Source organism: Anolis carolinensis, chromosome 1 (assembly GCF_035594765.1).
Source record: "Anolis carolinensis isolate JA03-04 chromosome 1, rAnoCar3.1.pri, whole genome shotgun sequence".
Lineage (NCBI taxonomy): Eukaryota > Metazoa > Chordata > Lepidosauria > Squamata > Dactyloidae > Anolis > Anolis carolinensis.
The window spans coordinates 281,617,743-281,645,680 of NC_085841.1; the positions used below are offsets into that span (position 1 = coordinate 281,617,743).

The window sequence follows — 27,938 nt, forward strand, 5'->3', positions numbered from 1 at the left end:
TAAGATCGTACGCCCCAAATGTTTTGGTCTCTTGGAGGATACTGTGATGATAAAACAAATCTCCAAGCATTCCAGAGTTGACACAGCAAGTAAAACTAATAAGGAAGTCTGATGAACAAACTATATAAACCTATGCACATTTGGGATTACTTCAGAGTAAACATAGAGAGGATCTGGAAATGCAATACATATTTTGTAGAGATATAAAAAGTTAAACTGAATAAAATGTATGACCGTCTAATAGACACAGCTCTTTTCTGGGTTTTTTCCTCCACAAAACTAGTAACAGCAGCAACCCAGACAGTTTCTTAAGGCTTTTCGTGCTCTTCTGTGCCCTTTATTTGATCATCTGCCAAGGCCCTTGAACAGTGCCAAATCAAACAGCACAGCACCTCTGTAAGATGGCTCTTGGGAGCTATGGAATTCAGCAGCTAAAGAGCAAAGCAGGATGTGAAAGGTGAAATTATATTGGACTTCCTGGACTTTAGATTCAGAGTGTTTCATTTTTAATCTTATCTCATAAGCATTTGAAACTGAGAACGTCTTAGATAAAATTACCCAAATGCTTTGTCTGATGTAGATCTTAAACTGTGTACACTGAAGTTATGCCCACAAAGTATGAAAAAGTGCATTCTTTATCCCTTTAAAGATCTGAGCTAACCAACAAACTAAAACATCCTGTGGTACAACCAAGGCTTCCATAGGCTGAGGATTATTGTACCAAATTCCTATACATAATGTCATATATACCAGTAAATCTGAGGAAAATATCTATTCCAGAACTCCACATTTCACTGCAATTAATTCCCACCTTTAAATATACATGTGTCATATACATTTGCTCCTCTAGGTTAGATTATGGTAAAGCTTGGATTTGTAGACTGGAATTTTCTTGAGGCTTTAAAATAGTATAACTGAGTTTTTTTGTAACAGATATGCTTTTTTTCAACATTGTGTAAGCAGGTATCCAGTACCTAGGTATCTCTCAATCAAAATAGCCAGTGATGAAGATGCACTGGGAAAATCATGTCACACAGGACAGTTCTACACTGGGTCTATACCCCGGTGTCAACCAGAAGTCACTCCTAGGTGTCTAGACCAGAGCTTAAGCTTTTTTCTTTCCACCCAGAAAATTTTTACATGACCCTGGGCATATCATTATATAAAATAGGTACAGAAACCAAACATTTACGAATAATAAATCAGCATTTGCAAGACCTACAACACATTCTTCACCTGATTTTTTTATGAAGTGCAGATGAAGCATTTTCTGCAGAGTCAACTGTAAACACTGCACATTCTTGCTAACAGATTATTTTAAATGTCTAAAATGGCCACTAGCTGGTGCTTTGGAAAACATTGACTGCTGTCAAATTCCCATGACCCCAATATTGAACTAAGGGGACCCCATTTGAGATCGGGACCCACAGTTTAAGAAGCAGTGGTCTAGACAATATCATGAAGGGGGTAAAACCAATAAATTCGGTTTTACCTCGTTTTATGAGAAGTTGGGAAATGCTCTGTTTCTACAAAACTCCAGATCAAACTTGCACTCTGAGTTAGTGAGGACAGCTGGGCTGGCTCTAATTTGAACTGGTCTACTGCCCACATGGCCAAATGCTGCCATCATTGTATCCTGTACTCCGTGGCACAATGGAAAAGGAATGGATCAGGGCTGTATTCTCCCTGTCACCACAGCAGCTGGCCATGGAGCTCCAGAGAGCTCCTGGCCATCGATGGCCACATTGGTTGACATCAGCAAAGGTGCCCGCATGATAGGGAAAAGGAGTGGGTGACTAGATGTTCCATATGGATAGTCTGGACTCTGCTTCTGCCACTGTTGTGGCTTAGGAGTGAGCAGCTGAACAGCTGTGTGGAATTTGGAGTCACTGTGAAGCCAGACCAGATTTCAATGTCCGTGTAGATGTGTCCTCAGTTCGCCAGTGTCTTCTCTCCTCTCCATTACCTGGATCCCTGTATAAATGCACTGGTAGAGCTTTGTTCGCCAGTAGCTTCAAATCAGACATTGACTGTAATGTGCTTCCTGCAAAGACATTGAAAAAGCAAGCTCCTGCCTGTCTACTGTTGAATATAATTCACTGAACTCAGTATTTTATTTACTGTATGCCGCTCCATACCCATGGGGCAAGTATCCACAGTTTTAGTTATCTATATTTGACAAAATCTTTCCTCTTTACTCATTTTCTAGATCTTCCAGCACAATTTTGTGGTACTTTTGGGCTAGAAGTCCTTCATTTTAGTATGGTCACTCTTTTCCATGTCCAGTGTAGGGACCCTTAACACCTTAAGTGAGGTATTTGTCATGCATTGTGGTGAATCTGTGGGATCCTGGCAAAGGATATAGAGAACCCATCACCCCACATCCTACATCGCCTGACTTACTACCAGCCCCATCCCATGAGGGGCAAGTGTCTGCCTCCTGGCTCCCCCCCCCCCCATTGTAGCAAAGGCAACACGGGACTCCTCCCATGTTGCTGCCATGGTGGCATACACCACTTCCTCGCTCCTTTCACTATGGAACCTGGCCAGTAGTAGATGTGAGTTGTGTAATGGGCCCCATGGTGAAAGGGGTGAGGAAGCAACTTTGAACAGGAAAGCAGTCCGTATGATGAAGTCGTATGAATGTTCTCCCTGCAGTTATGGGGTCATATTGAATATCCTCCCTTTCCTCAAACTGAGATTCAAGGCAGCTTACAAAATATAAAACAAATACAGAGAAATACATATACAAAAATATAAGAACTTTCACACAAACATTGTTTAAAATGAATTGGTACTGTATGTAAGCAGAAGCTGTAAGTCAATACCCATTCTTTATTCTACCTCCAAAGTTCTTAATTTCATTTGAAACTTAGATTATTTTTTTAAATGTGAATTTGTGGGAGAAGGGAGCTCACCTTACAGAGGGAAAAAAGTGCAATGACCTGCCTTGGTTCTAAATCAAAATATTTGTCATTTTTATTCTTGCAAACTTTTTATGAAGTAGGTCAAATCATCCCTATTTTACAGTTGTACTACTAAGGCTAAATAACAGTAACTTGTCCAGAACTGTATAACATGAATTTGATAGCAGACCAGCTATCTGTCCTAAATTATTATTCTATATAAGGCTGACTGCCCTTGCTGGGGAATATTTTGGTTCACACACAACCTGGGTGACCTAGAATTATTCTTTGCTTTCAGTGGAATGCTAAGCTTTGCTGTATGTACAACTTCTTTTCAAGGACCATTGTATAAGAACTCACTACTCCAAGAACAAAATAATAGAAAAGCAAGCTTCTAATCTAGCTAGTCTCCCCCTTACCTCCACCCCATTTGTTATGTTTTAGTGTTCAGGCTCAAATCTCTTCCACAGCAGATCAATACTGAACTTGTTTGCATTTACAGGACTACCTTTACAATTGGTTTAGGTACTTGGATGTATACAGAGGTCAGTACTGCTGGAAATGCTTGGAAGGAAACTAAATCTCTTTTACCTGTTTGTATTTGAGTCGAGAAAATTGAGTTGAGAAAAGGAAATTCTATTTTTCTTTTCAGGAAATTGGTTTGTTTTTAATTGCAAAAGCTAACCTTTATTTGTAAGACCTGGGAGTGGGGGAGTTGGTGGGAGTAGGATTTGGTTTTCATTTCTATTTTGAGATCATAAAAAATGCCCCCCCCCCTGCAAATAACTTTTATCAATATGGTTGATATCCCCATGAGTCTGCTTGGAATTTGAGATGCTGAGCAAAGGCTCTGTTACTGTTTCTAGATGACATGGGGATGGGGACGGGGGAAGGGGGATGGGGACAGGACAAGGCTTTCTTCTATAGCAGCACCCTAAATGGGGAACTCACTCCAAAAAGAAGTCAGCTGGCTCCATCCCTTCTGAGGTCTACACTGCACTATATTCCAGGATCTGATCCCAGATTATTTGCTTATCCCAGATTATCTGGCAGCATAGATTTGTATAATCCAGTTCAAAGCAGATAATCTGTGATCAGATCCTGAGATATAGAAAGTAAAGATCCTGCCTAGGTTTCTGGCAAGCAGGCGATGTTATTTTGCCTGGCCTTTAGTATTTAAAATTAGAGACAGCTGTTCTACCTATTTTAACTAAAAGTGCTTTAATTTTTTTTAAAGTTGCTTCAGTCTGTTTTTACATTATTCTCTGTGTACTTAATGCTTTACATTTTGGAGTCATTAAGAGAATAGATACATTCTTTAAATTTAAAAATAAAATAAAATATCTGACAGTAATTTCATGGCGAAGAATGTGTCTGTGTGCATGTCTCCAGATCTTGACTTACGGTGACCTCATGAATTTTATAGGGGTTTTTTCCAACAAGGAATACTCAGAGGTGGGTTTCTTCCAGTTCCATCCTCTAAAATGCAGCCTATAGTGTTGGTTGGGGGTCTCTCATCTAAGTACTAACCAGAGCTGACTCTACTTCCAGGATCAAATGGGACCTGGTGCCTTTAGGGTAATTACTTATAAACATATTGACCTTTACACCTATAATTTTTGCCACAGGATATTCTCAACATAATGATAAAGGTTTTGATTTTAGACTTGACAGAGAACATTAATTCTGTGTAATTTTCTCCATGTTATTATTATAACACTTGTAAGCATTAGGCATCAGGAACTTGATCTCAAAATTCTTTCAGGAAGAAGAAATAGGAACTCTGTTGAGTGAGCAGATGAATGGTCATTATCACATTTTCATAAATCATAATTGCATTTTCATAAGTCCAGCTCTAATGGTGTCATTTCATTGAAACCCAACGCTTCTTCCAGATTCATTCTCACCTCCATGGTCCGCTGTACCTCTTTAAAACGATTTTACAGAGAGATGGAAAACTCTGGGATGTTTTAGTGCCATAGAGGGCAATGATGGGACTGGATAGCGTACCGGTTTCTTTGGTATTGGATGGATACTAAGGGTCATCATTGGATTATGGTCATATCTTTTAGTATGGCATAATATTTCTAAATCTAGATGTTTCATTTATTTATCAGTTATGTGCCTGCAAACCAATTTCAAGCGTTTAAAGAATAAGTTTTTACTGGCTTTGACTTGGTCTGGAATAAGGTTTTTGTACAAGGTCTGGTGGACAAATGGCATAAGCACTTTACATTGTCTTAAACTTTGTATATTGTATATTATAACTGTTTTAACTGTTTTAATGTTCTATTTTAATGTATTATGGTGTATCGGCATTAATTGCCAGTTTTGTAAGCCGCCCTGAGTCCCCTCGGGTGAGAAAGGCGAGGTAGAAATGATGGAAATAACATCCAGTGGGTGGGATTTAAACTCTCCTCTCCCATAATCCTCGTCCAACACTCTCCTGCCATAATTTTAGCCCATCACACTTACACACATTGCAACTAGTAGACACTGAAAAATCTTCATGCTCTTTGAACATGTCTACTATTTTTAAGGCAACCTAAGCCAATGGCGATTACTACAATGTGTTGCAGTGAATTCAATACACTAACTAAGGTTTGGAGACAGAATGTGGCTTTTTTTGTGTCAGGAGCAACCTGAGTCGCTCCTGGTGTGAGAGAATTGGCTGTCTGCAAGGATGTTGCCCAGGGGACGCCCAGATGTTTTGATGTTTTACCATCCTTGTGGGAAGCTTCTCTCATGTCCCCGCATGGAGCTGGAGCTGGAGCTGAAAGAGGGAGCTCATCCGCGCTCTCCCCGGGTGGGATTCGAACCTGGCAGCCTTTAGGTCAGCAACCCAACCTTCAAGTCACAAGGCTTTAGCCCACTACGCCACCAGGGGCTCCTAGAATGTGGCTCCCAGAGGTGAAATAGCTTCTTCCATCTGCAGAAGGCAGATTTGCCAGGGCATGCAAGGAGAGGCAGCCTTTGTTGATCACTGCCGCCTGATGTTTTCTACATCCAAGCAAATTCTGAAAAAGAAAGTTGAGAGTGTTCCTCCAAAATAGTGTGAGAGGTATTTTCACCCAAGAAAGCTGGATTGAAATGCCTGATGCAACCCTAAATTCAGTTGTTAATGAATCAGTAGAATTTGTATATCAAAATTTATGCAAAGTTTCTTGATTCAATAGCTTCTATTCTTGTTGGATTTTTAAAAGTGTAGGTTTTAAAAACTGTTTGTTATTAACAGTACTTACATCTAACAGGACAGTGGGGGGTTCTTTGTTTTGCACATTAAAATTGTTTGGAAATCCCCTTGCAAAAACAGAATGTATTTATATGTATGCATATTTATAGTCAGTCTACAGGCAAGGGCACGTTGTGCCAAATTGGTAAATTATTGAAAGGAGCTTTCTTTCAAGCTGAGACTAAATTTAATAAATAATTCAATACACTGGACCTTGTGATGGTATTGGAATCCACTGATGTGACTATCAAGCATTAAGAGACTCTAGTGTAATTATTAATGTGGAACAAATCAGACAACTCATTTATGTTTTATAAAATCCTTGTTTCTTATGTACAGAAAAAATGAAGGCATTTCAAATCATTCTTAGCGGGCAATTGAGAACATATGGTGCAAAATAGTCCTTTAGAGGAGAACACCCACTCCGCCACAATAAATAATAAAATTAAGTTAGTTACAGAAATTGGGAACATGCCATAGAAGAGATCTGAAGAGAACTGTTTGGAGTAAAAGATGTGCTGACTACTGAGATATTGGGACACTGAGGATTAGGAATCCATGCCTGAGCAGAGGTCTGTGAAATAAGAGATAGCTAGAACTCTATTGGAGGATAATTTATGCCAAGTATGACTGAACACAAGCTAAACCTCTATCAGACTATACTGGGGGGATAATGGTGGCAAAAGACAAAGTTATTTTCTAAACACGATTAAATCTTTTTTGTGTTCAGCCAGGACCATGAAGAAAGTTGATTGAATCAACGATAGCCCAGTGCTGCTCAAAATCTAAATGACACTGGTGGGAGAGATTGTCAGGTGATGTAAAGTGAGGTGCTACATTAGCAAGATGGCACCCAGTTCTGCTTCTTTTCTTTTTTTCCACATCCAGGTGAGACTGTGGGAGACATGAATCAATATCTGCATGCAGTAGTGGACTAAATAAGAACTAATAAAGGGGGCTTATGACAGAATCATGGAATAACAACAGTTTGAATGACCTACAACAGCCACCTGGTCCATCCTTGCCATGCAGGAATATACAACACAATAATTCCTGAGAGATGACTATCCTACCTTTGTTTAAAGACCTCCAGAGATGAAGAGTCCACCAGCCTTGAAGAATGTATATCAGACTTGATCCATTCATGTGTGGCGTATCATAAGATTTGTCTATACTACTCTAAAGATGAGTTTCAAGTGTATTTGCCTTATTTGTCCCAATGAGGATCTAGATCTAACCTTTACAGTCAGATTGCTAGCAAGGAATCTGATTTTTGAATGGCAGCACTCTAGTGGTAGAGTCCGTCCACATTCTCTTCAAAGGGACTCACTTGGCTCCTACGCTGTGGTCTTTTTTGCAATGACCATTTTGATTATTCTAGATTTCACTCTTTGTTTGCTTGTGTATGACATAAAACTTTGCTTGCACTTTTAGATCTTAATACTGCTGTTGGTTTTTCCTTTGGTTTTATTCTTTTGGTTGTTTTTTATTTTTATTATAGTTTTATGTTCTATGCTGCGAACTCCCAGAGAGCTTCCGCTTTGGGGCAGCATACCAATGCAATAACTAAGCAAATACAATGCAACCCCTGTACTTGCAGGACCAATACCTGCAGTTTCATTTATCCATATTTTACTAAAGATGCCCCTCTATGCATTTTAAGGTCTTCTAGTGTGACTCTAAGATATTCTTGGTCCCGAGGCCCTTCATTTCAATAGGGTTTGGTATTAGCTGAAGTTTAGTGTATCCATGTGAAATCCAGGAACATCTTTCCCATTGATATGGGGATTGTACTGCAAATAAAAATACTTGGATGAGCACTAATAAATCTATGGCCTGGAGCTATGAGAGCTATTCATTAACTATTCAAATCAGTATCACCTACACCCTTTAATTTGAGGAGGGTAAAAGAGCTGCCGTGAGGCGGTTACCTTTTACTTGATTGGGGTCTTGTTCTAATTTTTTTTATGGACCTTGTCTACTCTTTCAAAATTGTTACCTGCTTCCAAAAGATCTGCTTCCTTTCTCCCTGTAAAAGTAGGCAGATTAAATGTACTTATATTTGCAAGCATGACTAACATCACATATAGTTTGGTCCTTGGTTTTTCATTTTCCTGGAAGAATGTACAAATTGAGGATTACACCCTAATACTACAGTGTCATTAGATATCCATATCTGATATCCATGAACAAGAAGAATTCCTTTTAAGCCCAACTAAAATTGTATGTTGTTACATGCTGTGATTACATACTCAGTCTGTTAGATAAGCTTATAAAAGGAGAAAAGTATGTTGCTGGTGTTTAGACTACCAACTAGCCTATCTGGCAAATCTTGGTGCCTTTAAAATACAAATGCACAATAAATAGAAATAAAAGCATTTTTTGAATTCATTATTATTCAGATCTCCCAGAAACCCTGGTAAATAGAGAAAATGAAATGAAAGTACCATTATATTAGCAAAGTTCAACATTAATTTGAAATGCACACTGGGGAGAAAATGCAAGAATCATTAGATTTGTTGATAATCAATATGCATCCTCATCTACCTTCAAAACCCAACATGCCATATTTACGACCTCACTGCATTTGCTGGCAGTGGTGCTTCTCTTCACCATGAGGTGTGGGGAATCTAGTGACTCACACCTCACCTGCCGGGAGGGCGTTCACATGGGGGAAGCGTAGAGCGCGTGTTGTGCTTGTGGCTTCCCCCCTTACATTTGGCAACATGGGAAACCTCCCATGTTGCCTGGGCAGTGGTAGTGGCACACCAGTTCCGTCCCTCTGCCCCCACGGAGCCAGCACGTCATCATGTAAACAGAGCTGGCTGGCTCTGTGGGTGACTAGGGCTAGGTTGGTGTTTGCCACCAAATCTAGCCCATCTGATGTGGCGGAATGGGGCTCAGTGTGAAGTTGTGGCTAGTTTTGTTCTTGGATATTGGAAACCAAAATTTAAAATCTGTTTAGGGCCAAATAAAATATTATGAAGAAAATACATCTATGCTTCTATGATTTTATTTTCCTAAGATCTGATGCTAAATGGATGGAGGTGTTGTCATCCCATTTCAAGCTAATACAAATCTTTCTGGTCAAGCAAGGACCAACAACGAAAGGTAACATAATGTACCTGTGATTGTCTCTTCCATGGCTAATAGGGCTTTGCAGGGAACTGTTTTACTTCTCTATTATAACCTTGATCCAAATAGCTGCTTTTAGAGAAAAGGTAGGCAAAACTGATGAGGGATTTCCCATATAATATATATTAGCCATGAATGAATGGTACTGACTAACATGAAGTCCAATTGGCATCCTCATATGGTTATATAAATAACAGATTACTATTTCTCTCTTTAGGTTGTTGAAGAAACCATCACTGGACCCCACTCAATTGAATAACTTTCGGCCAGTTTCCAACCTCCCCTATTTGGGCAAAGTCTTAAGACATGTGGTGGCCTTGCAACTCCAGGTGTTCATGCAAGAAACTGATTTTCTAGACCCGTTGCAGTCTGGCTTTAGGAACTCAAACAGCCTTGGTCTCCTTAGTGGATGATCTGTGTAGGGAACTTGACAGGGGTGGCCCTTTGGCTGTAGAACTCCCTCCCTGGAGACATTAGGCAGACCTCATCCCTTCTGGTTTTTAGAAAAAAAGTTAAAGACATGGCTCTCTTTACACAAACATTTGAAGAATAAGCTACCATGGAATTCAGCACAGTCTGAATAAAGATTATGAGCAAGGATTATGGATGAATTGAATCGTGCATTTTATGTTTTTAATCTGTTTATTGATTGTGTATTTATTTGTTCAATTGTTTTAAACTGTTTTTAGATGATGGGATTTTTTATTGCAATGTTTTAAGTGTCATTGAATCTTGCTGAAGTTGTAAGCTGCTTTGAGTCCCTTACGGGGTGAGAAAGGCAGGGTATAAATGAAGCAAATAAATAAATAAATAAATAAATAAATAAATAAAGGCATATCAATATAACTAGTCATAAAAGCTCAATGAAAATCATAGCATTGCCATAAATTCAGAGATAACTTGGAGGCACATACACACAAACTGATGATGATAGTGGTGGTGGTGATGGTGATGATAATTATCTTCAGCTTAAATCTGTTTGTGTATGTGTGTGTGAAGTTTTGATTCTAATTTGGCAAATGTTTCAAGGCATTTGGATAAATAAATTCAAATATGCAATAGGTTCTTTCAAATATATTGGTTCTACTTTGATGTAGATGGGAGGGCATTAAAAAGCTTGTTCACTGAACAAAAAATTAAGTTTCCAAATGATCAAGTAGGAGTATGGATATTATCCCACGTGGGGGTGGGGGGTGGGAACGTCATATTACCATGGTGTTATGTCCTATTGCATTAGAAAGCAAATTGCATCATTTCTCAGATTGCATCACACTTATGTGCATCACACGTGTGTGTGTGTGTGTGTGTGTGTGTGTGTGTGGTGAAAAATAATTCCAAACCTAGTAGAACAAGTCTCCCCACTCCTTTTGCCCTCATTTGGTCTTATGAACTTACAAAGCAAAGCATTTCTTGAAAGAGGCTGCTGTGCAGTGGCCTTGAAGCCAATGTTAGCTGCTTGTGTTCATCTGAGTTCATTCTCAAAAATGTAAATCCTGACCCATAAAGAGAAGATTTCAAAGACAAGGAAGTTAATAGAAACAGTTTCCCTCTGTGACCCTCTCCCACAGGCTCTGCAGGCATTGTTACCTCTTTCTCAATCAAACTCAGGTTAGAAGAAGCACTACTTACAGTAAGCTAGTGTTACTAAAGAATAGCAGGATGTCAGCAAGTAACCTCAGAAAGCCTGTCACTGTGCTGAAAAATGCCTGCGGTAGCCCTGACAGCCAGACCAAAGCAACACTTTTTTTCAGAGAGAGAGAAAGAAAGATAAAAAAGGACACACGGTGCTGCTTCTGCATAGCAATATAAGCAATCCTGGTTACTGTACAGTCCAGTGAATTCTAGAAGTGTATACTTCTGCGGTATGGCAGTTGTAATACTCTAAAGGCACCAGATCTTGTTGGATTTTGGGAACTAAGTAGAATCTGTCTTGGCTGGTACTTGGATGGGGGATAGCTGGTGAATACCCAATGCTTTAGGCTACCATATATATTCATGCACAAGTCAACCTCATCTATAAATTGAGAGCAAGTTGAAGGTCATTTGAGGAGAGGGGAAATACCAATGCAGCCTTTGGAAGCTGGCCGTAACAACTATTTTCCAAACCAAGCATTCAAAAAAAAAAAAAAAACCCAACAAAAACCAGAAGCAATGCTAGGGCTCTTCCACACAGCCATATAACCCAGAATATCAAGGCAGAAAATCCCACAATATCTGCTTTGAACTGAGTTATCTGAGTCCACACTGTCATATATCCCAGTTCAAAGCAGATAATGTGGGATTTTATTCAGCTGCAAGGAAGGGGACCCAGACAGAGTAGAGCATGTTTGTGTTTCTAAGCCCAATACTAGAGAATAATAGGAGTTGTGGTTCTATAAAGTCTTTAGGCTTTTCTACAAGTGAGTCCTGGTGCCTCACCAAACTACCAACCCCATGATTCTATAACATTAAGCCATGTCAGTTAAAGTGGTGTCGACCTGCATTAGTTCTACAGTGCAGATTTGTGTTTGAACCAGGTCTGGATTAATTAATTTGGATGCTGCATTAAACATTGGTCTTGAAGAAAGGCCAGTGTAATATGTCTCCATTTTTCTTTTTGTTATATAGCCTCCAGTGTAGGTGGGCACAAGGCTTACATCCACAATTCTAAGAACAATATTGTTGCTGTCTTTATTATCAAGTCCTAAATTATGTTCCATATGTGTGTAGAAGGATCCTTATTACTTGAAGTCACTGTGTCACCATTAGAAAATGTTTTTCCTCTCCCTTTGTGAACTTATGCCATCATCTGTTCATCTACTGATAAAACAATTAAACAGTAGATATTCTATAATCCCATGCTTAGATACCTCACAGTTGTCCTTACCTCAGTGTGTTTCAGCAAGGATAAAAAGTACCGTAAGTGTTTATGATGAAAGAAAATTAATCTTGAACATGTAAAGTGGAAAAATATTTTTCTCAAGAGATGATGAATAAAAGGAGGGGATGGACTGATATAAAATCATAGAATACTAGAGCTGGAAGAGACCACATGGGCTATCCAGTCCAAGTCCCTGCCATGCAGGAAAAGCACAATCAAAGCACTCCCAACAGATGGCCATTCGGCCTGTTTAAAGCCTCCAAGGAAAGAGCTTCCACCACCTCCCAGGCAGAGAGTTCCACTATTGAACAGCTCATGCGGTCAGAGTTCTTCCTTATGTTCAGGTAGAATATCCTGTCCTGTAATTTGAACCCATTGCTCTGAGTCCTAGTCTCCAGGGCAACAGAAAACAAGCCTGCTCCCTCTTCCTTATGACAGCCTTTAAGATATTTAAACATGGCTATCATGTCTTCTCAGTTGACTCTTCTGCAAGCCATGGTCTCCAGACATGTGATTATTTTAGTTGCCCTCCTCTGGACACATTCCAGCTCGTCAAGGTCTCTTCGAAATTGTGGTGCCCAGAATTGGACACAGTACTCTAGGTGAGGTCTGACCAAAGCAGAATAGAGAGTGGCACCATGACTTCCCTCAATCTAGATCAGGGGTCCCCAAACTAAGGCCCGGGGGCCGGATGCGGCCCTCCGAGGTCATTTACCTGGCCCCCGCCCTCAGTTTTATAATATAATATATTGTATATACATATAATATTGATAATAATATTATAATGTAATACAATATAACACTAATAATAATACCATATAATAATATTAATTATATATTCTATATTACATATAATATTACTAATAATATTACTACAGTATAATCATAGAATCATAGAATCATAGAATAGTAGAGTTGGAAGAGACCACATGGGCCATCTAGTCCAACCCCCTGCTAAGAAGCAGGAAATCGCATTAGTGGTATAGTTCAATAAAGTAATATATAGCTAATATTGTGCTATGCTAATAATATAATATATTGTATGTACATATAATTTGTAAGCCACTCTGAGTCCCCTTTGGGGTGAGAAGGGTGTGATACAAATGTAGTAAATAAATGCAGTAAATAAATAAATAATAAATAAATACATTTTAGACTTAGGCTCGCCCAAAGTCTGAAATGACTTGAAGGCACACAACAACAGCAACAACAACAACAACCCTAATTAACTTGACTATCTCATTGGCCAGAAGCAGGACCACACTTCCCATTGAAATCCTGATAAATGTATGTTGGTTAAAATTATTTTTATTTTTAAATATTGTATTGTTCTTTCATTGTTCTTGTTGTTGTTGTTGTTGTTGTTTTTGCACTATAAATAAGACATGTGCAGTGTGCATCAGAATTTGTTTGTATTTTTTTCTTCAAATGATAATCCGGCCCCTCAACAGTCTGAAGGATTGTGGACCGGCCCTCGGCTTAAAAAGTTTGAGGACCCCTGATCTAGATACTATACTCCTTTTGATGCAGCCCAAAATCCCACTGGCTTTTTAAGCTACTGCATCACACTGTCGGGTCATGTTCAACTTTTTGTTCACTATGCTTCCAAGATTTCTTTCACAAGGACTGTTGTTGAGCCAGGCGTCACCCATCCTATATCTGTGCAAGTTTCAAATAATATGTTTGTTTTTACTATAACAACATAGGTCCAAAACCTTGTTTTGTTGTAATTTTTCCAAAGTAGGCAGCACAAACAGAACCTGCAGTAGGTCTGGCTACAAAACGATCAGAGCTGGATATTGTCTTTAAATCAAATGAAACACAGCTGGAGTGTTTACCAACATATCTGCAAGAGATCTCTTAAAAATAAGGTACCTATCTGCCAGAAGATCATTCTTTATTTTCCTTTCTTCGAAATTGTCATGAAGCCTTGACTCCAGATAAGAGAACTATAATGAAATAAAGGAAACATTGTTTAGCTGTCAAAATGAATTTGAAATGTGACATGTACGGGAAAGAAAAATAACATGATTGGCTAGTGATTTCCTGAAATTTATCTTAGAGAAAATCCTGTTTTTGAAAAAAATCAAAGATAGCCTTTCAGGGTTAATAAACAACTACTTCATTATTTTGTTTCCGTGATTCACATGCAGAAAGCAGAAAATGGTGGATAATGATGATAATAATTGCATGAATATTGCCAAATAAATGTTGACATTTTTAACCTTAAAGAACACTTTAATTTTAATCTTCAGTCTATTTTTTGGAAGAAACAGAATAGTACACAAATAATAAATAAATGCACATAGGTATCTTTTCTCAGGAAAGATTGTATATATTAAAAAGCATACAAAAATACCACTAGTGCTACACCACGTATAGTTATGTATAAGTAAAAAAAAAACAGAAACTGGGGTCAACTTCTACACAGATCAATGTGGTATTTTGTCTATCATGGTGCTGATCCAGTTTTTTTGCAATGTCTGCTTAAAAATGGGTGACGGTGGCCATGCTTTGGTGCTTCCTAACCATGATAGAGAAAGCAGATAAGTTATACAGTTTATTGGTCCAAAAATATTAGAGAAAATTACAGCGGTTGGATTTTTGGATACTATTCTTGCTACACAAGACCAGACCAGGACTCATAATTCTGGGACATTGTATTAACGATATTGACAAACAATAGCAAATTCCCTATAAGGATCATGTTCGTCCTTGTGTAGAGGGTTCTGTTGAGTCTCACATCCTTTTTTTCCTCTATCTCTATGAGAGATTGAGACTAATTATACCTTCTAAGAGCTATTGCTTTTATGCACTGCTGTGGTTTTCCCAAAGTCATGCAGTTACCACTGTGAGAGCAGAAAGGTGAACTGGATAGATCTTCATTTGCTCTTATGTTTATCATCAGGCTTAAGAACCACTGTGTTTAACTCCATTGATTTCAATGGATATAAGCATGATTTGTTGGAAATAGCAATATTCCAAGCCTCTCACTATTTATTTATTAATGTATATATTTGGTAACCTGTATTCTATGTGTATGTTGATTTGCCAGTTTGTACCTCTTTGGTGTGGGAGGAGTTATAGACATGTGATTTCACTGAGCATGTTCAGACTCAAGACTCCATTTTGTGTTTTGACTTCAATGGAGAAATATGTGTTTGATCTTCAATGAAAGCAGATGTATGTGTCCTGACCACTGTGGAAGTGGACGCATGTTGCTGTTTAGAGACTTCAGTGGATGCATGTATGTTTATGGACTTCAGTGAGTACAACTATACTAAAGACTATGTACTATTGATTAATAATGATACCCTGTATACTCAATACAGAGAGAAGCTATATCCTATCTATAAGTGAACTTCAGGAAGAAATGTGCCCATATGGTGAATTAATACAAGATGCTTATGAGTAAACAAGATATGTTATTTTTCAAAGAAGACTGGTTTTTTGGGTTTTTTAAATCTCTGAGTGCATATTTTAAACTAAGAGGTTTCAAGGGAGTGTATATCCCAAAGAAACAACCTTCCGCTGCTAACCAAATATATATTTAGTAGTGGCACATCTTTATCCTTGGCAGTTTAAAGACATGGTTCTTCAGTTTAACAGCTGAGTTACCTGTGTTCCATTACATGAATGCTTGTGAATATTACTCATTCAAAGAGTTGAATTCTAACAAGGTTATGCTTTTCTTGACTAGTGGTTTTCAAAAAGTGGTCTTCATATATTCATGGAGATTCACATTTGCCAAAAGGATATGTGCCCAGAGACTGGGTACAGTTATTTTCCAACAAGTTATGCAGTACGATTAACACTCTAATGGAAGTCATAGTCCCTTTGGGTAGAGAGGCTGGGTTAAAAATAAAGAATTATTATTATTATTATTATTATTATTATTATTATATTAGTTTTATTATTATTTTATTAGTTCCACTCTATTCTGCTTTGGTCAGACATCACTTGGACTACTATGTCCAGTTCTGGGCACCACAATTCAAGAAGAATATTGATTTGTCCAGATAAGGGCAACCGAAATGATCAGAGATCTGGAAACTCTATGAGGAAAGGCTTAGAGAGCTGGGTGTGTTTAGCCTTAGTCACGTCCCACCCCTTAGTCACATCTCTTTTGGACTACTGCAATGCTCTCTACGTGGAGCTGCTTTTAACGACAGTTTGGAAGCTTCAATTGGTACAAAGATCGGCAGCTAGATTACTGACCGGAGGTCTGGATCAGGAAAGGTCTACTCTCATGTTGCGGCAGTTACACTGGCTGCTGGTCTGCTTCTGGGCTAGATACAAAGTGCTGGTCATTACCTTTAAAGCAGTAGTTCTCAGCCTGTGGATCCTCAGGTGTTTTGGCCTAACACTCCCAGAAATCCCAGCCAGTTTACCAGCTGTTAGCAATTCTGGAGTTGAAGGCCAAAACATCTGGGGATCCACAGGTTGAGAACCACTGCTTTAAAGACCTAAATGTTCATGCCCAGACCATTTGTCAAATTGCATCTCCTCCTACAAACCAACTTGGACACTGCAGACAGCAGAGAAGGACCAACTCTCAGTCCCATCCCCATCACAAGTACGGCTGGCTGGAAGAAGAGAGAGATCCTTCTTCATGATCGCCTCCCACCTCTGGAACTCCCTCCCTAAAGAAATAATGGCCCCTTCCCTTCTCTCTTTTAAAAAACAATTAAAACCCATCTGTGCTTGTTAGCATATGGAGAGGAAGAGGATTAGATAACTATAGATAGCTAATATATCTCTGACTGGAAATTGCTGTTGTACATTAATGCAGCGTAATTAATTTTAAATATTTTTCTTAACGAACCTTTAGTGGCTCTGTAAATTTTTTAATTTGAATTTGAATTTGAATTTTTGCCTTTGTGTTTTTGTCTGTTGGAATCTGCCCTGAGTCCCCTTGGGGAGATAGGCCGGAATATAAATAAAGTTTTATCATCATCATCATCATCATCATCATTGGAGAAAAGGAGACTGGGGGGGGGGGGCGGGACATGAGAGGCAAGTTTAAATATTTGAAAGGAGGTTACATTGAAGAGGGGGCAAGCTTGTTGTCTGCTGCTGTGGAGACTCAGACACAGAGAAATGGATTCAAATTGCAGGAAAAATGATTCCACCTAAACATTAGGAAGAACTTCCTGATGGTAGAAGCTGTTCAGCAGTGGAGTATGTTGCCTCAGAGTATAGTGGAGTCTCCTTCTCTGGAGGTTTTTAAGCAGACTCTGATGGCCATCTGTTGGGGGTGCTTTGATTGTGCTTTTCCTGCATAGCAGAGTACAGTTGGACTGAATGGCCCTTGGGATCTCTTCCAACTCTATGATTCTAACATTCTAAAATCATAGCCCATTGTTCAAAATGCTGGCTCAATTTTGCTTTCAGTCACAACTGTAAAATGCATTTTGAACTTCGGTTTTTATGCTTCCTTCCTAAAGCAAATAATCAAATTTAGATTTGAACACATTCATGGTAATTTTAATGTGGCCTTTGTAGTATTGGCCAGCTTGTTAAAGATGCCAGGGCAGTCTGAAGATAAAATCTTTGCTGGTTGTGTTGCATTGACAGAATGCATAAGTAAATTTGCAACATGTTTCTGTGCATGTTAACTCAGAAACAGAACCCGTTGATATTGCCAAGTCTGATTTCCAGGTAAACACACATAAGATTGCAGCCTGCAACAGATTCCAGATGCAACATTTGATGCAGGGACAAGATCCAAAGCAAAAATAACACCAGCAGTGGTAATAAAAGCACAAGGCCTTTTTGACTTGATGAAGGGCCTTTTCATCACGTCATATTTGGAGAAAGTCATTGTTTTCTGTAATTTGTCCTTATGTATATTTTGGAAAGGGGGATAGGTCTTGTCAAGAATTTAATTAGAATGTGAGGAGCAAAAGAAAGAGGGAAAGTGGTTTTCAGAGGTAGCCAGACCCTAAGAATAAGAGGGAAGGGGAGGGGGAAACTGTGTAGAAAGGTTAAAATACAGACCGGCATTGTTTGCAAAAAGCCTGCTGTTTCCTTTATGTCTAACTGATCTGTGCCAGAAGCCCTCTTGAATTTCTACAAGAATGGAGCGTCAGTTCATCTGCATTCAGTGCCAGAGTCACGGCCCTGGAACCGATAATTGCCTCTGACAGGATTTAATTACCTTCTCCAAGACCTTTTCTCTGTTTGATTGGAGACCACCCCCTGCCTCCGATCAAATCAGACACTAATAACACACTGAAGCACAGCAGCCAATCACAAGTCAAGTCTGAACAGTGACCTTGCTGAGTAGAAGCTGATTGGCGGTGTCAGCCTTGTCAACTGTGTCAGTGAACCATCAGAAAAGAAAGGAGGGGGGCAGAGGAGGGAGGGAGGGAGAGAACGGGGAAAAGAGCGAGAGCAGAAGATAAGAGAACAGCATTAATGCTAATGGAGTCTGTCAGCGTGCATGGCTCGGGGTTGCATTTCAAGTGTGGCGCAGCGCAAGAACAAAAATTATGGCAAATCTGAGGGAAACGTACAATGAGCAACGTACACACACAGTATGCATACATATGTACACACATGCACACACAAAATGTGAATGGATGGATAGATAAATTGGTCGATAGATCAATGGATATGGATATGTTTGAACATAATATATGAGTGTGTGTTTATATATTGTGCATACATACACATTTGTGCTTGTGTGGATGAGAGATATATCAGACATCACTGTTCCTAGGGATAACTAATTTTTTAAAAAAAAAATAATCCACATATATGAGGTGAAAGGATAATATTCTGAGATATCACACCTGGAAAAATGCCTTGTGTGAATTCCCCAGTTTTAAATTATCCCCATGTTTCTGGAGATTTGTAGAAAATACTCATATTTTATATGCACCTCCAGGGCCTGTATTTTAATATTAAGTTGACAGGTACCAGTGTTGCCTTGCCTATGGTCATTTACAAGCAGGATCCACAGCTACTGAAGCTTTTTAAAGAGAAAAGTCTACAGTCTTTCAGAAGGAATTCACTTCAGAAAGGAATAAATATGATGATTTTCTAACATTGTGGCACTAGGCATGAAATATTTGCAAAAATGGTAAAAAGGGGGCAAAAAGGTAGAGGAGTGGACAGCTACACAACTGTTTTAGCAGGGATAGTCGCATGTGTAGATGCTGTTGTCTATGAGCTATTGTCTGTGTCAGTGGTTCTCAACCTGGGGTTCTCAGATGTCTTTGGCCTTCAACTCCCAGAAATGCTAACAGTTGGTAAACTGGTTGGGATTTCTGGGAGTTGTAGGCCATAAACATCTGGGAGCCCCAGGCTGAAAACCACTGGTCTCTGTGCTGATATGTCCACCTAGGAACTTATTCTTCAAGACCCCCCCCCCCCCCAGTTTTTAAATTGTTTAAATCCATTTCTTGAATGGAAAGCAAAGTAGCCCATCCCACGACACAGGGAAACTTCCTGTTTATGCTCGTCAGAATTCCTCATGTAATTGTTGAAAAGAGTGTCAAAAAGGGAGTGGGGAGAAAACAATCAGAAATCCTCTCAGGATCCTTGGATGTGTTATATTCCATTTCTAAACTGCAAAAAACACATGGGATGGAAGCCATCAGAATCGCCTGCATTAATACGCATAGGATAATGTGGGCAAATGGGCTGTCCCTTTGGGTGATCTCTACCAGCAGTGATCTCCGGTACTCTGCCATAATGTAGCTGCACAATCCATTTCAGTAATTTATATGTATATATATATTTAAAACTAAGAAATGTTGAAACTTTTTTAGATTGCTAAATTTTTGTTCCTTTAATGTTATCTCTCAAATTTTTGATGTTTTCTGCTTTTTTTAAAAAAAGAGGGGGGGGTGCACAATCCACTCACTCATAAGATAAGGATGAAAATGGTGAGCAATGGGGAAACCAGAAAATTCAGAAGAAATGTGATAAGTAATATATAGCATAACATTTCAGTTCCTAATAATAATGGACTAAATGCCATGATTTCATGATGCTACCCCCCTTCAACCCCCCCCCCCCCCCACACACACACACACACGGTATAAGGTCCTTAGCCGAGATGTGCTTTGAGGAACGTCTGTGTACTGCAGTGGTTTGCAGATGCTTGCTTGTATGAATATTCCAGTTATATGCCACATGTGTTGATGCATTGTATGTCATTCTGTACTAGTGGCCAAAGGATTTGGTTCTAATGGCTCCAACCAAACTTGAACTTTGTGATCAATATATGGTTGCTTTTCTAGAATCCACAAGGCTATTGTTAATAGGAGAGAGCGTTACAACGTACGTAACAACTCTAGAATTTTGTAATCATTAATGAAACTCTGGAGAACACTTTCCAGATGTTTTGATCTACATCTCTCATTATCTCTTCTAGTTTGGTTAATGGTAAAGTCTATTCCAAGTAGACTGGAATGTACTTAGTCCTAATCTTTTTATACTGGTTTTAAACCACTTCATTGGATGTGTTGCAATAGCAGATTCCCAGATTAGCTTAGTGTTTACACCTTACTTTATTTTATTTTTTGGTTATTTAATATTTAATGTTTATTTTACTTAAGTGATATTTGTCTTTACTGTTCTAATGTAGCACAAATCCTAAGTAAAATCATACTACAGTAGAGTCTCACTTATCCAACACTCGCTTATCCAACGTTCTGGATTATCCAACGCATTTTTGTAGTCAATGTTTTCAATATATCGTGATATTTTGGTGCTAAATTCGTAAATACAGTAATTACTACATAGCATTAATGTGTAATGAACTACTTTTTCTGTCAAATTTGTTGTATAACATGATGTTTTGGTGTTTAATTTGTAAAATCATAACCTATTTTGATGTTTAATAGGCTTTTTCTTAATCTCTCCTTATTATCCAAGATATTCGCTTATCCAACGTTCTGCCGGCCTGTTTATGTTGGATAAGTGAGACTCTACTGTACTTATTTTTGACATTAATATTGAAATCTGAAATATATACAGAAAGCATACGTCTCCAAACATCTGGATCTTCTTTAATGATCTGAAGGGGTTGCTGAAGATGTAGTATCTGCTACCCTCACCTGAAAGAGGGAAGTATGATCTGATAGAGAGATCATGACTTTGTACTGATTGAAGAAATAGTCATGCTCACGTTTAAATTTTATGTTATACAACTTCTCCATGTTGTACTGCATTATGGTCTCACCATTTAAGATTCTGAGTATGGTGTGCTAGTGAGATAGTTTCCTGGTCAAAGCCACAGTAATACAATTTTTACGAACTTGCTTCCACATATTTTCTAGCATTTCCTAACAAGAAATATGTTACAATTAGTCCACATTTGTGTTCTTTGATTTTCTGTGATATGAAAATGAACAATGAAAGTGAAAACCCACATTAACTCTTTTCTGCTCAATAAAATTCCACAAATGAGATATGGCAACTGCATGATAAACATCCTGAAATAAGATTGGAAATGCTTTATCTTGGTTGCCATAAAATGCACTGCTTGCTGGTTTATCCCATCTCAACAAAAATAAAGTTATTCCCTGCTTTAAAAAAATCTAACATTTCAATTAGACTGCTGGAACAAAACAAAAAAAAGTTTCCAAATACAAATGTGGATTTATAGCCTTTGATTTATTGCATGTGGTTAACACATGCCAAGATTTTAATTCAGAATTGCTAGGGGTACTAATTCCACACTGAGTAACAACAGACTACATTGCTCATATTCTCTGCCCAAAGAATGAACAAATTAAAACCAAAATGTGGTTTCTTAAGAATAAATTCCCATGATCTTTTCTTTCTTTTCATAAATGTGTTATTAACATTGCAGCTTCTGCAACTAGTATTACCTACAATTATTACTACAAAGAGCCATAAAATGACACACGGATTCTGCTTTTGCAGTTCTCTCAATGTATTCTGTTCTGAGTGTTTACTTATGTTCAGATGATTGCCTACTCTTTAGCTGTATGTAACTAATATGGCTACATTGATTTAAAAATTATTGGGATGGGTACAGGAGCAAGAAGCATATGAATTGACTTTGTCCAAATATATACATTAGGAAAGTTTTAGCACTGACAATACCCCTTGAAGTAGTCTTTAGAATACATAGTATGGTGCCACAACCACGAATAGGATCCTTACTGGTGAATCATAGAACTGGAAGAATCCTCATCATCCATAGCATCAGTTCCCTGCTCATTGCAGAATCTCCAGTGAGAGCTTCCCCAGCAGGTAGCCATCTAGCCTCTTTCTAAAGACATCTAGAGAAAGAGACTTGTTTATTTACTTATTTATATTTACCCTATTTATATCCCACCCTTCTCAACCCCGAAGGGGACTCAAGGCATATAGGCATATAGGCAGCTATTTGATGCCTTAAAACACTGTACAATTAAAATAAACATATTAAAATAGAATTTAAAACACATTAAAAACATTACAATCACTATTAAGCACGCTATCCGCAATCATAGTTTGGGCCATTCCAGTAGTCATTGTTCATAATTCCATATCCATCAATTGCACTACAATTGTTCTCTGAAGGTTTGATCCCAAAACCACATTTTCACTCTCTTTCGGAAGGTCAGGAGGGAGGGGGCTGATCTAATATCCCTGGGGAGGGAATTCCACAGCCGAGGGGCCACCACTGAGAAGGCCCTGTCTCTCCTCCTCGCCAGTCACACCTGCGAAGGAAGTGGGACTGAGAGCAGGGCCTCCCCAGATGGTTCATAGGGGGAGGCTTCTTTTCCTTTGTTCCCTTGTTCCTTTATTCTCTTTGTTCCCTTGAAGAAGCACCAACACAGTTTTTCTCTCTCTTGAAATACAAGTGAAGTGCTTATTTATTTATTTATTTATTTAATATCCCATCCATTCCCGAATTACGAAGTGGCTCGCAATATGGTTAAGAAACAAGTAACCATCAAAAACACAACAACAGAAATCCTGCGATTAGTTCCAACTTGGATAGGAACTATTCAATTATTGTGAATTAACACATAGATCAAAAAATGGGTATAGTCTACCACCTGGAACTAGCACTAGGATATATTAAAATATTACAACAGAATTAAACTGATCATTGTATTAAAAAACAATAACATTAAAAAGAAATTTAAAGACACATAGAAAAAAAACATCACTCTTACCTAAAGTTCCTTCATTAGCATCCACTTAATTACCCAAAGACTGCCTGAATACAAAGGTCTCCTTTGTGCCATGGTAGCAATAACGCTTCGGTATCTGCTGATTTATGTGTTACACATGTGTGGACTGTGGCCAGGATCTCAACCATTCAGATATAGCTCACATGGCAGATTAGTGTTTGGTGCATTATCCTGCTGTTCAGATACTTCACTGAGATAAGTAAAGAAAAATAAAACTGAACAGTAAAGAAGCCCACATTATATAACAACATCTCACTAGCTCAGTGCCATGCAGAAACAGAGATTTTATAATCAGAGAAATTCCAGTCTCAAAAAACCTTCTAAGAGTGCAATAATTATAAGGGGAAATGAAAAACACTGTATATTAGAATACTAAATCAGATTGCAGTTTATGCAATTTCCAGTTGTTTTTCGTAACATGCTTTACTGCTGGAAGAAGGTAGGGTGCTTCTTCATTCAGTGCTCTGCTGAGGTCCCTGTGTTGGTGGTTACTGTATGGCTTCTAAGGTAGGTTTTGTTGGGTTACATCAGGAGATACAGCTATGACGATGGACCTCCATTGTTGTAGAAACATCTGTTAATGCAGAATCTTGGTTGGTCACCATAGTCCTACAGGGCTCCAATTGTCTCTTATAATCTTGTGACTACAAAATGAATATCACGATATCTGTTCAGTAGTTATCAAAAGAAGAATAAAAAAGGCAATGAAATCAGAAGGCTTATTTCCCATTATCAAAATATTCTTATGGTTTCCACACCTTCACCAACAGCATCCATTTCTATATCTCAATATGCGGGTTTACAGATAGTGCTCATGTATGTTCAACCACTATGTGGAAAAGGGCATTTCAACAGGTATAGCTTAGGGCAGCTCCAGTTCAATTTTCTGTGCAACTATTAAAGGTGTAGTAGCCCTGTCTATTTTCTGACTGACCACCCTGATTGACAATTTGTTACAACTTGAACATCTGAGATAGGGATGTTTTTACTTTCTGATAAGTGTGCACAAAATTTATTTCAAACACAACATTACTAAAATGTTGCATAAAATCACCTTCAGGCTATGTGTATAAGACTACATATGAAACATAAGTGAATGTCAAAAGTCAGAAGCCAATTAGAGAGCAAAATAGAGTTTATTAAAGCAACAGTCCAAAAAATAGCTCAACAAACTAAAAAGACTTAAAACACTTAATTTTCAATGATATTAAGTAGAACAAGCGGGTAAAACCCCAAAAAACAAGAACTGGTAAATAATCCAGATTAGCCAGAGATATAATCCGGGTTAAATTTAAAGTTCTAGAACTTGACCCAAAAGTTCACAATGGGCTGAAAAACAGAGGCATGAACTAAAGCAAGCAGTATTGAAGCCCACAAACCTTTCCCAAAACTCAAAAGTACAAAAGGAGTTCAAGACAAACAAACGCCCAAACTGAGCTAGGGAACTCCCAGTTGAGAGCAGCAAAGCCAGCGAAACAGCGAGACGCTGGCGAGCTTGCAGCAACCGCTGCTGGAACATACACCAAACCAAGAGTTAAAGGAGCAGAGCAGGAAAGCGTCGTCAAGCCAGTCCGAAGTCGGGATAAACCAGCAGCGCCAAGCTGCTGCAGAAGCAAACGCCAAGCCAGGAGTTAAAGGAGCAGAGCGGGAGAACGTCATCAAGCTGGTCCGAAGTCAGGATAAGCAGACAGCATCGGTATCAGGAGTGAAGGTAGTAGTCAGCAACAGCAGACAGCCACGGATTGAGAGCGAAGAGCAAAGCCGAGTCAAGTTCCAGTCCAAGGTCCAAGGTCCGAGAGGTTGAAGTCATCCAAGAAGGTCACAACACGAAATGGCACAGAGAGCCAAAGCAACGAGGGCGAACAGCAGATCCATTGCAAAGTCCCAGTCCAGTCTTCAGTAACACACACAGGAAACCCAATGGCGCCCAGCAACACCTTGCCACACGCAAGGTATAATGGCCAACAACCCCAATATATCCAGGTCTCCCTGGGCGTCCAAACTATTCACGCCCAAAGAGCAGGTGTCTCAACTTCTTAATCTGAATCAGAACTCCACACAGCCAATGCCCTTGGGTCAGGTGTTCCGAATTCCTCATCAGAGTCCCAGTCATCCTGCCCATGCCCAACTCTATCCACACCTGTGGACCCCCTCTCACTCCTCCAAGCAGACCAAGTGGGATCTGCTTCTGAAGACACCCAAGCTTCCCCAGCATCAGCAGTATCCATGGGCCCCAATTCATCCCCAAGCATCTCCGGTGCCCGTGCCCAGTCTGTGCCCAATTCCTCCGTTAACACCTGTTCCCCAGCATCTATTTCCACCTCAGGATCTCCACATGAATCCTCCTCAGAAGACTCCCCATCAGTCTCCCTGACCCTTTTCCTAAACAAATCCTCCAACGAGCCCTCCTCGCGAGGGTTTTTCCTTCCTCTCCTGATCCCACCACTATCATTCACAGTCTCCGAAGGCGCATTCACAACAGTGAATTTTGGAATTACACATGGGTCTCATCTGCAAGACAGCTCATTACTTCTATGCAAATATAGAGGTATATAATATCCAAAATTTGGGGGGAAACCCCTGATACACCAAACATTTTTGGTCCCAAGCATTTCAGACAACAGATACTCAACAAATATTCATATATACTATATGTTGTAAAATATATAGACCAGTTCAAGCAAGGGTGAACAGAGTGCTAGTTTGGCATCCCAATGTGTTCCAGTGCCTTTCTTTCACTTCTATGACTTATGGCTCATCCTCTTCATTATTGCCCTATCTCTCAAGTAGAAATGTGATAGTAATGTTGTAATAATAATAATTCTCTTTGTATCTGTATGGCAGGGCCAGGATATCTGTTAAGCTAAGTGAGGTTATTGACTCAGGCAGCAGATACAGTGAGGCAGTGACAAGGCAGAGGAGGAGAGAGCTGCATCTGCCCTTCACTTGAAATGCTAATGTTCAGGTGCATTGGAAGATAATGTCACAAAATCAACATTAAACAGAGATTCATCTGCCAGTTAAATTGTGCAGGGAATGGAAAGGGGCACGATCATGTACTTTGCCCCATGCAGCAACCATCTTGGGGAAGTCCATGGTGGGGATATACAGTAGAAAAAGAGAGAGAATAGCAGCTGCACACTGTACATGAAAGAAATGCTTGCTGAGCTCTGGGAGTTTTATTCACACTGCATTCCCAAATTACCTGAAGTTTGCTGAGTTTTATCTTGTGCACTGAACCTTTGCTCAAGTTCAATAAAGTTTTCAAACCGTAAGGTGCAACAAGCCACAGTTTTAACCAAGATTTATTGTTTTAGGTGGTAAGTGTAGAAAGAAAAAAAGCTTGTGCACCCCAAGGCTTTTCTACTTCTGTTTTTTCCTCTAAAGTCTTGTATGTTCATTCTACACCAGCACAGAAGTGCCACAAGAGGCTGCAATCCAAAGTAAAAATGTAGTGTAGGAATGTAGGCAACTTCTGTATGGACTTGACTAGCCATAACACTAACCAGTATAAACAAGGTAAAGGTAAAAGTTTCCCCTGACGTTAAGTTCAGTCGTGTCCGACTCTGGGGGTTGGTGCTCATCTCCATTTCTATGCCGAAGAGCCGGCATTGTCCGTAGACACCTCCAAGGTCATGAGGCTGGCATGATTGCATGGAACGCCGTTACCTTCCCACCAGAGCAGTACCTATTGATCTACTCACATTTGCATGTTTTCGAACTGCTAGGTTGGCAGAAGCTGGAGCTAACAGCGGCTGCTCACTCCGTTCCCCAGATTTGAACCTGGGACCTTTCGGTCTGCAAGTTCAGCAACTCAGCACTTTAACACACTGAGCCACCAGAGGCTCCATTATAAACAAGCAAGAGTCCAAATGTTTGCATACTGCCTTGTGTTGTTCAAGTTCCACAGTCCCCAAATTTCTAGTGCTGCAGAGACTGAGGCATTAAAAATCATTCTATAATGCTCGTACGTATTTGCTGTATTCACATTCTCTTAGTAAGATTGCTTGTCCCTTTTCTTTAGATGCCTTAACTATATTTCTAAATGTTCAGTTGAAGTTTTAATTCATTGAAAAATTAGAAATGTGGGGATTGAGGGAAAGTTGGGGGGGGGGGCACAATCCTAATTTCGGGAAATAACAGCCTTATTTTGCTTCCTCTTCCATAGCAATACTCCTGAGAGGGCATATACTGTTTTGTTCCATACCTCTCATGTGTCCCAACTGCAAGACCTATTAACCATCTTATGATGGAAAGCTGAATGTCTGCAGCATATGGTAACTCATGTAGGCATAGCGAGAAATGTATTCTTTATTAAAATCATTTAATTTTACCAGGAACTTCCTGTTTACTCCCTATGCAGTTTACAACCATGCACAACCATGTTAATCTTGCACCTTATGTTTAATCTTTGTTTTGTGTATTTTAATTTGATTTTGTGGAAATATATTTTAATATGTGTATTTTAAAGAATGTTCTTAGGGTTTTTTAAATCATTTTTATCTACATTTAGTTGCTTTTTAAGCATACCAAAATTCACCCATGTCCATGTGGGATTCATTAATTAATAGAGACGAACTGGCTTTCAGTCATCTGGGAGGCTTTATTTTCTTTTAGTAAACAATCCATAGTAAGTA

The 27,938-nt window shown here is 39.1% G+C and overlaps 1 long non-coding RNA gene across 3 annotated transcripts in view; it reads right to left on the minus strand.

Moving 5' to 3' along the window:
- Positions 1-27,938, minus strand: part of LOC107982745 (uncharacterized) — a 159,480-nt gene that overhangs the window by 96,499 nt on the left and 35,043 nt on the right. Inside the window, exons 3-4 of one of the 3 annotated variants that reach the window (XR_010006157.1) lie at positions 22,280-23,945; positions 14,009-14,082 (exon numbers count right to left, since the gene is read on the minus strand). This is a non-coding gene — a long non-coding RNA (uncharacterized LOC107982745). Of the gene's footprint in view, positions 1-14,008; positions 14,083-22,279; positions 23,969-27,938 lie in introns of all 3 variants that reach the window. The other 2 variants (XR_010006173.1, XR_010006166.1) reach the window with 2 other exon arrangements.